Source organism: Lissotriton helveticus, chromosome 1_2 (assembly GCF_964261635.1).
Source record: "Lissotriton helveticus chromosome 1_2, aLisHel1.1, whole genome shotgun sequence".
Classification (NCBI taxonomy): domain Eukaryota; kingdom Metazoa; phylum Chordata; class Amphibia; order Caudata; family Salamandridae; genus Lissotriton; species Lissotriton helveticus.
In genome coordinates, this window is record NC_136058.1 from 232,867,993 (window position 1) to 232,883,092 (window position 15,100).

The 15,100-nt window shown below is 43.7% G+C and overlaps 1 protein-coding gene across 1 annotated transcript in view; it reads right to left on the reverse strand.

Moving 5' to 3' along the window:
* LOC144800036 (cytochrome P450 4B1-like) overlaps positions 1–15,100 on the reverse strand; it is a 121,485-nt gene that overhangs the window by 36,473 nt on the left and 69,912 nt on the right. The gene's annotated exons all lie outside the window — the stretch shown is intronic.

Below are 15,100 nucleotides of genomic sequence, written 5' to 3' on the forward strand. Positions count from 1 at the left end.
GATATTATCCTTCATCAGTAGAGATAAAAAGAGAAATGTATCTGTGGTTGCTAAGCAAGCTGCCATAATCCTTTCACATCGCAGTACCCTTCACAGGCACACAGGTGCATCTCCAAAAGCTCGTCAGCTCAATGGCTCAAGGGAGTCTTTTCAAACAGGAAGGGGATAGGAGCACCCTGCTTCATCTCCCAGCACAGTTCACCCCTTAGAATTGTGGTAAATGCAGTTAATTTATTAGAGTAGTTAGCAAGAATGTTTCAAAATGCTAACATCTCATTAATAGGTTTGTTGCCCACAACACCCAGGTCTGAACAACATCCCTGTCTCATTTAATGTGTCTTCTAATTGTTCCTTTGTTGATTGACTGCCTCACTGTGAGAAACATGGCAGCCATGTTATAATCCTTTGAATTGGGTACTGGTGCGAATCTTCATTATAGCTGCCAGTAATAGACCCCTTTGTAACCCATGGTATCTCATTATTCGGTCTGCTTACGACCTATTAAACCCTGTAGACCCCGTTATCATTTAAACATACAGGGGCAGATTTACAAGCCCCTTGCGCCTCTTTTACGCCGCCGTTGCGTCTGTTTTGTGACGCAGCGGCGGCACAAAAGATGCGGCATGGTGCGGGGTATTTACAACGTGACGCATCTGGGAGATGCGTCATGTTGTAAAGCCCTGCGCCATAAGGAGGCGTTCCGGCGCGGGCGTTCCTGCACAGGAACGCCTCCTAAAAGTGGCTTGGTGAAATCTACAAGATTACCCTCAGTCACTTTTAAGCCAATGCTGCGTTAAAACCCGGCGCCTGCTTGAAGCAGGCGTAAGGCTTGACGCAGCATTGGACAGATAGGGCACCCCCGAGCCTTGCTGGAGCTGCGTCGCGCTTGCGACGCAACTCCAGCAATGCGCCGCCTTTACGGCACAGATGCGTCAATCATCTGTGCCGTTTTTGCCCCATGGTGCACCGCATTGTAAATGCAGCGCACCATGGATGGCGGAGCTGTGGCGCACAATAACTGGCGCATCCCTGGGGATGCGCCAGTTATTGTAAATCTGCCCCACAGTATTTTGCTTTGAAAAGGATTTGGACCCTTTTCTACCACTAAGTGCTAGACAACCATATCACAATGTTTTTAACCTTCCACTTTTACCATTTGACATTATCTTTCATTTAAGGTTGACTTTATTCATTGTTAAATTACAGGACCCACAGAAGGAATCAAAATGTCTCGGAGGTATTTTTAGCAGTAAACCAGTGTTTCCAAGGAACAAAACATCACAAACAACAAATTGCCATTGGTCTTTTCCGAAATCTTTATTTTGTCTTTTGCCTTTTTCCGTCAATCTTGGAGCCTTCCAGGAAAGAACGGGTTAAATAAATGATGAGCCAATACACTGCTCTACAAGACTGCCTATTCAATCCTTAAACTCCGAGTACCTCATTTCATGTGTCCTCATAATCTGGATGTTAATTGCAGGAAACCTTTTTTGCCCGTTCAGTGTTGGTAAGCTTCCTGTGAAATCATTTACGCAGAATTGGACCTCAAACGAAGGCTTGTTGAGTCAGACCCGTAAGTTATTTACAGAAAACATAGCCCATTGCCAAAGTCCTCTTTGTCTGCCCGGGTTGTGTTATCCCCTGCCAAAAATGGATTAAAACAATATGCAGAACCTGTATATTCATTAGAAAAACATTGGGAAAAATTATATACGTTACTCTTGGATAAATTTCCAACAAAACAAGGAGGTAAAGGCCTGCAAGTGGCTAAAAAAGATCCATGGTATACAACACACCTGAGAAACAAAAAAAGAAACATTGCCAAGGAGGTAAGACAAAAAGCGAAAGCAATCCCAACGGGAAAACACATAGATAACAATAAGATTCAAAAAATGAGAAAAGAATACAAGGAAGAATGTAGAGTGGAAAAAAGGAAATATAAAGAAAAGATATGGGGGGGACCTGCTGTGGGCAAGTAAATTACCAAATAGCAGGGAATTTTGGGGCTTAATTAACAAATTAATGAAGGGATATGGAACGACGGCCAACTTTGGAATAAACGAAACAACGTGGTTGGAATACATCGACAAATTGCATAACGCGAAAATCGGACCACAAGAGAATGATGCATTAAGTACACAAGAAGGCAAAGGAAAAGAACTTACCCTTGAGACAACCGGTATAAAAAGGGAACAAGTATTAGATGTGACCGGCTGGGAAGCTAATGAGCAAACATCACTGACAACTGAAAAAAAGACAAAATTTTTGATAAAAAATTTGAAGGCTGAAGGAGCAGCAGGACCAAATGGTCTACCAAACGCCCTGTTCAAACGAGACCCTGACATCTGGGCTAAATACCTTACACCACTTTTTAACCAAGTGTTTTGTGATAATAAAATCCCACAGTCCTGGAGTGGTAACCTTTTCCACCCGATTTACAAGAGCGGCTGTAGATCAGAACCCGGGAATTACAGGTTGATTGCCCTCATTGACGTTGAGGCTAAACTCTATGCCTCAAGCATATTGCAACACCTACAAGAATGGACGGAGGAAAATTACATCATCCCTAAATTTCAAACGGGCTTCAGACAATGCATGGGGACCATCTCAAACCTATCCGCATTGACGATCTTGACGGAAAAGGCTGAAAGAAAAAAGGAAGTATTACTGGCCTGCTACATTGACTTGAAATCTGCTTTTGACAGAGTACCACATGACCATCTGTGGAATAAACTGAAAGCATGGGGTCTCCCACAGCCACTGATAAAAGCTTTAGAATCGTTATACAGCAAAACATGGGCTACTGTAAAACTAGGAGACGGAAGCAGAGTATCATCAAAAATAAACATAACAAATGGACTAAAACAAGGTTGTGTTCTCTCTCCATGTTTATTTAATTTATACTTGGCAGATTTAAAAAATTATTTGTTACAAGTAAACGGACACCCACCAAAGTTGGCATACGAGCCAATCCAATTTCTGCAATACGCAAACGATATCGTGTTGCTGAGCCAAACTCCGATAGGGCTGCAAAGGACGGTAAATAAACTCATAGACTACCTGGATATCCAAGGTCTGGAATTGAACAAATTAAAAACCAAGGTGGTAAGACTTGCGGGCCCGAGACAAGGGAAATACAAATGGTATGCAAAAAACACACAAATAGAGGAAATAGGGGTTTATAAATACTTGGGCATCAAAATGGCAAGAAATCTATCCTGAATAGACCAGAAAAAGGAGATCACAGCAAAAGCCAATTCACTAATATTTGCCTACAAACAGTTGCACAAAAAATTGGAGTGCCCTTCACATGGGCACCTCCTAAAAATCATGGCAGCGCAATTGCTCCCAACCTTGTCCTATGGATTAGAAACTTGGCATGGCCAAGAAATTAACATCTTAAACAAATTACAGATAAAGGTCTACAAAACAGTATTTAATCTCTTTAAAGGTTCCTCACCGGCACAGATACGTTTGGAATTTGGACTCCAGAATCAAGAATTTCAAAGGAAAGCAACCTTGGTAAAATTATGCAGGAAACTTAGAACAGCGGAATTGGGAACTTTGGACAACTTATGTTGGACAGAAATAAAACTACAATACGAACAAAGAAATCCAAACACGTGGGGTGATCATTTGCGGATTGCCCTGGAAGAACTGGAGATTGAGGAAGTATGGAAAAGCACGTTGGAAAGGGCGTCCTTCAATAAAGTCTGCAACAACAGGGCAAAAGCATTATCCTTAGTAGAAGACAAAAGGAGACTAGCCGCCATGCTTGGGTTATAATAAATTCATACACAAGCTTAAAACCACAACCCTATCTTGCAGCCCATTTCCGACTGTCACTCAAAAGAAAGTTCATGGCATATAGATTTGGTGATTTTTGCTCGAAGGACTTAGCCCCGCCCTGGAAAAGTAACCATCAAAAAAAGGCATGTCGTTTACGTGGGTACCATATAGAAACTTTAAGCCACTTACTGTGTGTCTGCGAAATAGTAAAAGCGGAAAGAAGGAACTTGCTAAAAACACCCTTCATTGATTTAAACATTCGCACTTGCAGACATGCGGTGACAAGTTGGATGGGCGCCACATCGAACATTTTAATATGTCGGGGGATAAAATTCATGATAATAGTTGAAAATTTACTTACGAAAGCCGGAAACGACTAAAGGTCCAGCGCCAGATAAGAAATTTGTAACAGTATTTGTAAATATTTTAACTGAGTGGAAAATGTTTCTCTTTTAACCTTTGTATGAAATGAAATGTGTTTTACATGCTTTATGGTTATGACAAAACAAATAAAGTTAATTTTGACTGACTGAAATATGCAGTACCAGTAAGAGTTTCATTTCGCTTAGAGTTGTTAGATCTGACCCAAAACTCTAATATGCATGTGCGATGTATATTGAGTAACCCTTGAACTATTTTACTTTTTATTGGTCCACTTGCATATGTAGATTTCTTGTGTATATTATTCCCTTGGGAGGGTCTAAATTTGTTCTTTTATGTATCTATGGAATTTTACCCTTATATGCTGCGACACTTTGGCTTTCATACTCGATGTAATTGTTTTGATCTATTTATTGATGAATGAGTTTTAGAGTGCTTTTAGGACTAATCGTCGAATAAAGCTTATTGAAACTGAACTGTTAATTGCACACATATTAACATCTGTGCGGTATGGTATTTGCAGGGTGTACAATTACTGCACAATTCTGAGTTTTTCTACGTGGGATGAGGCATGGCTGATATACACAGACCAGAAGCTGACTGGTGCACCATCCACCCCTCCCCAGACTCTGACATGCAGCTGGGTGTTCTCGCAACTTAGACCACAAAAGTATTTCTGCAGTTGCAGTCACCGGAGTGGTGGTCAGAGACGTATGTGGAATGATAGCAGTGAAGGGCTGCGATTGGAGCACAGGGTCTGTGATTGGAGCAAAGATTTGTCTTCTTGTGCCTGGTTGTTTCCATGTGTTAGAAGAAAGGTGTGCGACCAAGGCTTATGAATGGTCCCTTCCAAGATGGTGGTCTACCTGGAGACTATTGCTAGAATCTCATGGTTCAAGATGGAAGTCTTTTCATGTCATGTCAGTTCCTGTTTGAATCATATATAAAGGAGGCACTGACAGGTGATGGATGTGTCACCATTATTTTACATCACGTTCATTGACCGCTTGCTACTACCTTTGTTGCTGATTTCTAATCATTTGCCGACACATTTTCCTTTAGAATGTCTTCTGGAAGTCTCTGCTCATCTCTTCTGTCTGCACAGATGTCAGTGAGGGAATACCTATTTCCATCTACATAAATCAAAATCTTCAATCAAGAACTGTAAGTTTGCCAGAGGGTTTCTGCAGTTTCTGACTTTTTCCTCCTAATGGGGAAGAACTAAGGAGATACACTGCACCTTTAACCTGTATTATGAAGTGCAGTGTGGCACTATGTCTACTGGGAGGAGTCGCCCTTTCCTCAGGCGATCAAGAAAAAAACAGACCTTTACAGTGCGTGTCTTTGACCATAAAGTGCACAATCGAAGTCCAAGCATTCGATTTGCACATTTTGCCTCTTGTTTGAGCAGTTTTCCCTTTTACAGTGTGCCAAGGTTCTTCCTGATGCAATGCCAAAAGGAAACATTTTAGCTATGTGGCAATTATTAAAATCATCCTGAATCCTAGGTCAGGGGCAAACAGGAGTATGAGCCCAATTCTAAATTTGAGAACAACTAGAAGTAAGGGACCTAGTAGCCTGCCTGCTGTCTCGTGCGTGTGTAACATGCCTACCTGCGTTTAGAAGGGCCAAAGTTCCACCACACTCAAAATGTCGAAAATGGTGGCCACGCCAGTGAAGACGAGGAATGGAATGCTATGCAGGACTAGTTTTTCTTCTGAGCATAGGAGGCATACAATTGGCAGAACGTTCCTTTATTTCCCAAGAGTTTCTGATCTCATGCAATTTACCAAGAACATGTTCTACTTTCTGTTCTAATGGAGAGTTATCAGCTGTATTACACATTTCTGTATGAAATTGATCAAATATATCACTCAGTAATGGCTGAGAGCTTTTTGTTCCCCTTTCTGAAAAGGATCATTTAAATTTTTCTGCATGCAATCGGGTTTGCTCTTGAGATCATAGCAGAATTAATTGTGACACAGAGACATAGATTCTACAGGGATGGACATTATTCACAATGGGTTAGATGGCCCCAGGTCTGGGAATATACACTTCATATTTACACTGCACCATTCAATTCTATAATGGTTAAAAAGTGGTGGCTCACTTGTTTGAACGCATCGCCTCTTTCACCGAGGTGTGGGAGGGTGCCTCCACCTCGAGGCTTATTAAGTTGGAGTAATGGAGGAGGCCACATAACAAGCATGCCTCATGTGTATGCAACTGTGTTTCTTGGATGTCTTTTTTATTTCTGAAAGACTTAGCTAGAATACTTTTAAAGCTGGCATTATTTAGCTAGTTGAAAGAACCGATGCTTCGACTGTGAAATGAACATGGGTCTCTTCAGTCTTCATACTACTGGTCTGTGGAGGTAGAACACCAATGAGCTCCACCTTCATTGCACTGACAATGTCAGCTGGCTTCCTCATTGGGTCAACACATTCCCACCAGAGGCCCTTATTATGAGTTGCCTTCTTGAGTCTGAAGAGTCCAGAAATGGGAATTACCACAATAACTGTGAGGATCTGTTTTATCCAGAGAACCGACCTGCAAAAAGCAGATGGAGGCTCTGGGTGACATTCTAGGAGGAAATGAGGAATATGGACAAGAACTACTAATTCACCCTGTCATTCCTAATTTCTAAGGGGAATGAAGTAGTACAGGACCAGGTAGGCAATACAGTGTAAATTTATTAAGCAACATGAGTCCTGACCAAGTCGGAGAAGAATCTTGACAAAAATGTCAAATGTTGGTCTGAAGCAGGCTCTTCCACTTTGGAACTACATTTGAGAATGCTGCACACACCCCAACCAATGCGTAGAGCATAGATTACATTTATTCTGACTCTCACAATGTTCAGGGCACTTCCATTTTTGACATCACTCGAAGCCCATTTACCATCCCCTAAACACTTTGATACTTCACCAGTTTACTTTTGTTCAAGACATTACCATCTAACAGTTTAACTGCATAACTTACAACTTTTACTACTTTCAGCACATTTGAAAAACTAGAAAATCATTTCATAAATATCTTACCCAGTCTCTCTCGGACATTATTGCCTGCTCTAAAATCCTGTTAACTATGAACAACATTCTCTATTCCACATTTCCTCATTTCCTTAGCCATCCAGAACGGTATCAGCATTGTTCCTGATCACCAACATCAGATTCTCAAATAGGGAGGTCTTCCCATTCTCCTATGGTGTGGTGTGGTATGCTCACAGCATGTCCTCCAAATATTTCCACTAATTCTAACCAGCACTCAAATCGAATTGAACACATTCCCGGAATATCTTGTTCCGCCTCTCTAACACTACAATACTATTAGAGAATAAACTGGTATGTGGAAAGGCCTGTTCCAACGTTAACAAAGACTTGCATTTCATTTGACTCAACACCATTGTCAGTGATCAGATCCCTCTAAAAGGCCCACTTCTAAATAATTCTCTGATCACTTTGCAAGTATTCACTTTAGTTCTGGCTTTAGTTCTGAACCAAAAGTAGAGCATATTTAGGGGAGGCACCCAAAACACCAAGAGGATCAGAAATATCTAAAGGCAACATTTTCCAAGGATCACACGGTAACTCTACTACTTTACATGAATACTTGATTGTCTTTTACTTATTGTTCTATGCACATGGTATACAAAACCTTAACTTTTCCTTGGCGCATCTTTCTGCTCGTGGCCACCAAAAATCCATTCTCACTTTTCTCTTGATGCTGCTCATTACTGGGCAGTCTGTGGAGCTATGAGAGAATTCTGTCTCATAACCCACTGGCACATCCTTCAGACATGTTAGAATAAAACATTCCCAATATATTCCTTCAGTCAGGTCATCCTTTCTTCATGTACTCCAGTTATCTGACTCATCCTTTAAAGAGGCTATGATTCATTTATCCTCAGCTAACAACTTATTATTGCTGTCTTCCAGAATCAAATGCAAAAAGAACAATTGATGGACAAAATGTAGAACAAGGTCATAAATTCACCCCAGTACAGATATCTGGGCCGAAATCCATTGTGTTTTTTGCATACCATGCCATTCCAGTTTGGACCCAGCCATATGCAAATCAGTCTTGACCCTGTGCCCAATGGGAACAGTCCAGCCCGAACTGCCAAGCCAGGTCCTCCCTGGACTGGAAACCCCTCCTGGTTGGGAGGGGTTAAATAAACTATGCTGCTCCAGATAGCCCGTAAGTTGCTTATTTATCAGTGTCTCCATGATCTTAGAACAGCATGGAAGGAGGGAAATTGGTCTAGAGTTTTGCATGTCTGCGGGGTCAGCCAGAGCTTCTTCAGCAGAGGTTTTATATGCGCCTTCTTCCATTTCCTAGGAAGGGTGGCCGTAGCCAAAGAAATGTTACAAACCTCCGCTAGTTAGGGGGCTAAAATTGGAGCAAGATCTGCCATTATGAATGACACAGCCGGGTCTGTAGGTGCACCTGATTTCGTCTGTGCCAGCACAGCTTCCACTTGCTCTGTGGTGATAATTGTGAAGGAGTCGAGCCTGGGTAGTGAAGGGTCCCTCCCCGGGGGGCCAACCCCTTTGATGCTTCTCCTACTGCCAGGGAGCTGTAGATTTTATCAATCTTTTCCTTGAAATGATTTGCTAAAACATCACATAACATTTGTGTCTGGGGAATAGAGGGAGTATTTACTTTAGGGTTTGTAAACTCGTTAAGTATCTTAAAGAGTTCCTTCGAAGAGTTATTTGCCTCACGTATTCACGTGCCTAAATGGTCTCTTCTTGCTGTAATATAGATTTTTAAATAAGATTTGTATGACACTAAATAAGCTTGTTTATCCTCGGCCGCTTAGTTTTCCTCCATTTTCTCTCTCTGCCTCTACACAGGTATCCATACTGTCTTGTCCAATCTTGCATCTGCCCCTTCAAATAGTGCCACCATGCTTCTCCAACATGCTGGGCCGGACTGGCCGTAGCGGACACTAGGCATTTCCCCGGTGGGCTGCCAGGGTGGGGGTCAGTTTTGGACCCCGGTGGGGCCGTTTTTGTTACCGGGGACTGGCAATATCAGCCCCCTGTAACAAAATCGGCCGAAACCAGCCCTAGCAAACAGCTTGGCTGCACTCCCAATCCCCTTCATCCCCCCCCCCCCGGGCCAGCCAAGCAGTTTGCCAGGGCCGGTTTTGGTTCCCAGTCTGGACCTCCCAACATGGCTAACACATCAAACAAATCTCTTCACAGGTGCAGCCAAAAATCAGAATGTCAACTTTAAAGTAGAATACATTGGGAATATCTTTGGAAAGTAGGTGCATGATTCGCTTGAACACACCAGATGCAGACACCTTTAAAAATGGAATGCACTTATATCTAAATACACCTTCAGTAGTTATAAAGAAATGTAATGATTTTGAAGTGTCATGGAGATCAGTCTGAAAGTAAGACGGATACAAAACCAAGGTTGGTGTAAAGATGCTCTCAATGGGTATCCCCTGAATTTCCCTTAGCATTGACTGCCATTGGTGTCTTAATACCATAATGCTTGGTCAGGGTGATTCGACGCCTACCTTTATCATCAGCCGTTCTATTGAGGCCAACCAAGCAAAAATTAACCATCCTTGGAAGCATATACCTTGGCGTGTGTGCTCTTCTCTTTCTTTACATTCAAGACTGGTCTGAAAGTACCCGTCTGTAACTATTGACTTACCAGTCTTCTTTAGCCAAACCTCAGGAAGTTGCTGTTTTTTTCTTCTGATTAACTCTAGCTACTCATTGCCAGTCAGAGTGCCTGGCACCGGAGTCTGACATTACCCTAACCCACTTCTTCCCATTTAATATATTACACGAACAACCATTTCTGTACATCTTACCAACTTCCACACACATCCTTCATTTCTTTATCAGGACTGGGTCTAAACGTATGTTCATTGACACCCACTCCACTCTTTCCTCTGTACACATAAGAAGGAAGAGGTGTGGAGCAGCAGCCAGAGCTGCTGACTCCGGAGCACGGGGCACATGGTTTGATCCCCCAGTGCCCACGGTTTGATCCCCTGGTGCCGGCGGCAGCTATGCTCAGCATCATGTGACTTCTCAATCACTTAATTTACCCAATGCCCCCCCAGCACCTGGATGCCCTTTACAAATGTGGCATTATTATAATTATAAGCAAATCAGCCTCTTCCCTTGCATTTTCAGCACCCTTGTATCTCTTCTGGGCAGTTCTTAATCATAGGCTCATGACCACTCAGTTGACATCCAAACAATGAGAGCACATCCTCTTTTATGACATAAGGGTTTGGGTTTCACCCCCTTTGGATTTATCCATCTTTGAAGCACTTTATCATACTGTGTTCACCTTATATTCATTCAGAAATGACTGTGTCAGGGCAAGTGATAGGGAGGTGGAGCGTAATCTTCAATGGTTGGTGGAAGTTTAGGAGGTGGTTAATGTAGGTGGGTCCTTGGTTGTTTAGAGCCTTGCGTGTGTGGGTCAGCAGCTTTACTTGGCATGTTTTCTGTACGGGGAGCCAGTGGAGTTGCTTGAGGTGGGGTGTGATGTGGAATTCTCAGGGAAGTCAAGGACGAGTCTGGCTGCAATGTTCCTTAGGATGTGAAGACTCCATAGGAGGTGTGCAGCGATTAAAACATAGAGAGCGTTTCCAAAGTCTAGTTAGCAGGTGATGAGGGCCTGCGTCATGGTGCATCTCAGATGCAAGGGTAGACACTTGAAGATCTTATGTAGCGTGCACAGAGTGAGGAACCAGGCAGAGGAGATTATGTTAAGCTGTGATTTCATAGTGATTTGGTTATCTATGATGATTCCAAGGTTTCTGGTGTAGTTGGTGTGTATGGGTGCAGATCCCAGGTATGAGGGACAGGCGTCACTCCACGGGTTGCTGTTACCAAAGATCATACTACCATGTTGTCCGGGTGCAGCTTCAGGTAGCTGATCTTCATGTAGTAAGCGACGTTTGTCATGCACCTGTGGAAGTTGGTCCTGGTGCTGGTAAGGTCATTGGTGAGGAAGAGGATGAGTTGAGTGTCATCTACTTAGGATATTATGTTGAGGCTGTGAGAACTGACGATGTTGGCCAGTTTGGGCATATATGTGTTGAAAACCGTGGGGCTTGAGGATGAACCCTATGGTACACCACACAGGATATCCTTGGGTTTGGAGAAGATGGGTGGTAGGTGGAACCTCCGAGTTCTTCCAGTAAGGAAGGGGGTGATCCATATGAGTGCGTCCCCTTGGATGCTGATGTGGTGAAGACCTTCGATCAACATATGCTGTGATAAGGTGTCGAAGGCTGCTGAGAATTGAGGAGGATGAGATCTCCTGTTTCTCCTCAGTCGAGGAAGGTCTGGATGTTGCTGGTGGCTGCAATCAGGTCAGTCTCAGTGCTGTGACTGACGTGAAAGCCAGATTGGAAGGCATCAAGTAGCTGGTTCTGCTCCAGATGTGTCATGAGTTGCCTGTTGACAGCCTTTTCCATGACTTAGGTCTGGAAATAGGAGCAATGAGATTGGCTAGTAGTTTTTAAGTACGCTGGGGTGAGACATTTTTTTTTAGCTGTGGTCTGACTTAAGCATGTCTTCAGGCATCGGGAAACGTGGCCATGGTGATTGAAGTGTTCAGAAGGGTGGTGAGTTCCTGGCCAATCTTTTGGTTTCCAAGATAGAAGATGTGGTATGGGCATGGATCCGTGGGAGTTCCAAAGTGGATAGATTTCATGATGGAGGGTCCAGAGGTGGTTCCAGGTGGTCAGTCTGTGGTTCTTGTCGGTTACGGTGGGGGCGTGTCTGTCGAGGAAGCCCGTGGGTGTAGTCTCTGGTTCAAAGTTTCTGTTTATGGTTGCAATCTTGTCGTGGAAAAAGTGGGAAAGGTTGTTGCACAGCTCTTGACAGGACGTGATGTTGTTTTCACCTGCAGCTGGGCTGGAAAACTCCTTAACGGTGTTGAAAAAATCCTTGCCATTGTTGGTGCTAGCTTTGATGTGAGAGCCCAGGGCTGTCTTCTTTGCTGCCCTGCATGGTCGGTGGTAGAGGTTGAGGGAGGTCTTGTAGGCTGCTCTGTCGAAGGCATCCTTGCTGTCACAGGTTCTGCTGTTGTGAGTTTTTGAGTCTACCAGCTGGCCATTTTGGAGGACCTTCTCTGCTTGTTGTCCTAGATGGGTGCGATGCTATAGGAGCAGTCGGTGATCCAGTCATTGAAGTTCTTAATTCCCTGTTCCAGGTTGGTGGTGGCAGCTGGGTTGGAGGTGTTGAGAGCATCCGTCCAGCTAGTCTCTGAAATTTTGCTCCAGCTGCAGTTGGGGGCAGAGGCCATCTTGGGGCTGAAGGTGCAGGGGCTGAAGATATTAAAGTGGATGATGGAGTGATCAGTCCATGTGAGTTGTTTGACGTGGCTGTATTTGATGCAGTTGCTGGAGGTGAAAATAGGGTACAGCGTATGTCTTGCGGTGTGCATGGGGTCACGGACAATCTGGGTCAGACTGAGGCTACTGATACCATCAAGCAGGAGGGCGGTGTTGTTGTGTTGGGGTCATTGATGTGAAAGTTGAGGTTGCAGAGGAAGATGTAGTCCCTGCAGTCCAGGGCTAGTTGCACACTGAAGTCTGAAATTATGTTGGAGAAGCTAGAGCATGGGCCATGGGGTTGGTATGAGAGGGTGCCTCTGATGGTGGTCTTGTTGTCCGTGTGGAGCTTGAAGGTGAGGTGTTTCATAGGTGGTGGTATTGCTGTTGGTAGTGGTGCACTGTACGATCTCTTTGTGGATCATGGCTATTCTTTCTCCCGGCTTGTTCGTGAGGTGCTGCTTGATGATTTTGTATCCATCGGAGTTCGCTTTGGGGATGTCGGCGGCAGATGCCAGGTTGAGCCTCGTCTCAGTGAGCAAGATGGTGGAGATGAGGTCCCATAACTCAGTGGAGTGCTTGCACATAGAGCGTCTGTTGAGGAGTAGGCAGTGGAGTCAGTGGCTCGCTTCTGGTGTGGTGTGTCGAAGGGTCGATGTGTGGCTTTGCGGCATGGCGGTGGTCGTGCTGGTGCAAGAGAAGTTGCATCTGGCACAGGAGAAAATTCCTACTGTAGAGGAGGCCTGGACAGTCACTCTGCTCCGTTTGCAGAGTTTTCGGCACTCCGCGCAGCATGGGAACTTCCGAAAAACTTTGCTTTGCAGAACTGAGTTATTTTCCTAGCTCACCAAAATTAAGTTGGCGAGCATGAGCGGGGAAAATTCAAAGCTAGATCACCTCCCCGCGAGATTTCTCAACACAGACAGTTGCGAAACCTTCCATTTGCTTTGAGGAAGCTGCCCCTTGAGTAGAACATCTACTCGAGCAGCAGAAAGAAGCAGCACCCTCTTGTGCAGCGCATGGTGCCGTTCCTGCTGATTTTACAGTGCATGACAAACACCCAGCGATAAACATCAGCGTGAATGGCGCAATGTAATGCACTCTGAAGCTTGCAGAACTGCACATAGCGCAGTGAGATTTTTTGGGCACTTCGCGGGGTTCTGCCAACTCTGCCCAGTCCTACTGTAGAGTCATAGAGTTATTGCACCCAGCATTTAACAGGTGCAGTAAAGACTTCAAACCTCATAATGCTGATATGAGCAGTAACAGGATGTATTTCAACTATTTAAAGTTCTTGATCACTTGTAATGAGGGCTTCATTATTTGGCACTTTTAAATGGAAAGTAACTGTCTCAAACATCTCATTTTCTCTGTATTTCTATTTTTAATAGTTAGACTATGTCTATGTAACTCCTTAGGTGAAAGAAATGTTTGTATCATGCATAGCTAATGCTTTTTGGAACCCACGCAACTCATGCATTTTTTTTATTGTAACCAATACATAGAAGCAGCCTTGTTTGAGCCACTTTGTCTCAACTCTCTTTGAACTGGTGGCAACTGATTTATGCTTTACTCATATTCAAAGTTAATTAAGGACAAGCGTGTTTTTACCTCAACCTTTGTGAATGTGTGTTTTCATATTGTTATCCAAAGTCCTTCATTTTGGGATTAGGAATGATTTTCTCTTTCCCATAGTTTGTCAAATAAACGTTCTAAGAAAGATTGGCTCAGATACACAATTTGTTGCCCAATCCGTGTATGCTCAAATTGGGGAAAAATGCAGGTGGAGTGCTATGTGCCCTGTCTGCACTGGAGGCCCTTGTCTGTCAACGTTCATGCAGGGGATGGAAGTTACCGCACATGATTTCGAATCTATCCCTATCTTAGGGGTAAAAATGTAATGATTACTATGATGTTCTTTTTTTTCTTAATATGCCTTTTAAGCACCACTGGAGAAAGCAGCCTTTCGCCACACAAGTTGTGGGTCAGATAACATCACTATGCCCATGTCCCGCCCCTGCATAGCTCGTGGGAGCCAACAAATCCTAAAGTGGCTTAGCCATTCCCACTGCATTACCAATCAGCACTGAGCTGCAGAAAGGAGTGAATGATTTGTGCTATCAGAATGAACCTTCTCCAGCATGCAAGTTCTGTTTGTGAATGAATACCTAGAGACAGGGGCAAATATTCAGAGAGTTGGCAAAAGGCAAATTCTGTCTGAAAAACTGTAACCTTGCTGCAGGTTTTGCAATGGCTAAAGCATGAACATTGTAAACCAATGGCAGAACCAATTGACAGTCAGTTCCTAAGGACTACAGATTGTTGCGTTCGGGAACCTATGCAATCCTGCTTCTGTAAAAGTGCTCAAAAGCAGTCATTCACATGTTTGGCTGTCTGACAAACTATTACTGATTTATCCGTATTTCACACAACATAATGCAGCAAGATATTTTACTGCACTGTGTGAAAGGAAGAAAGTAGGAGTATCCCATATTTACCAATATTGAACGCATTTCTGTTCTCGGTCTGTGATGGCTCACAATCTGCATCCTAGTGCCAATGCAGGCACCCTTGCACCCATAATTTAGATACAGCCCAAATCTT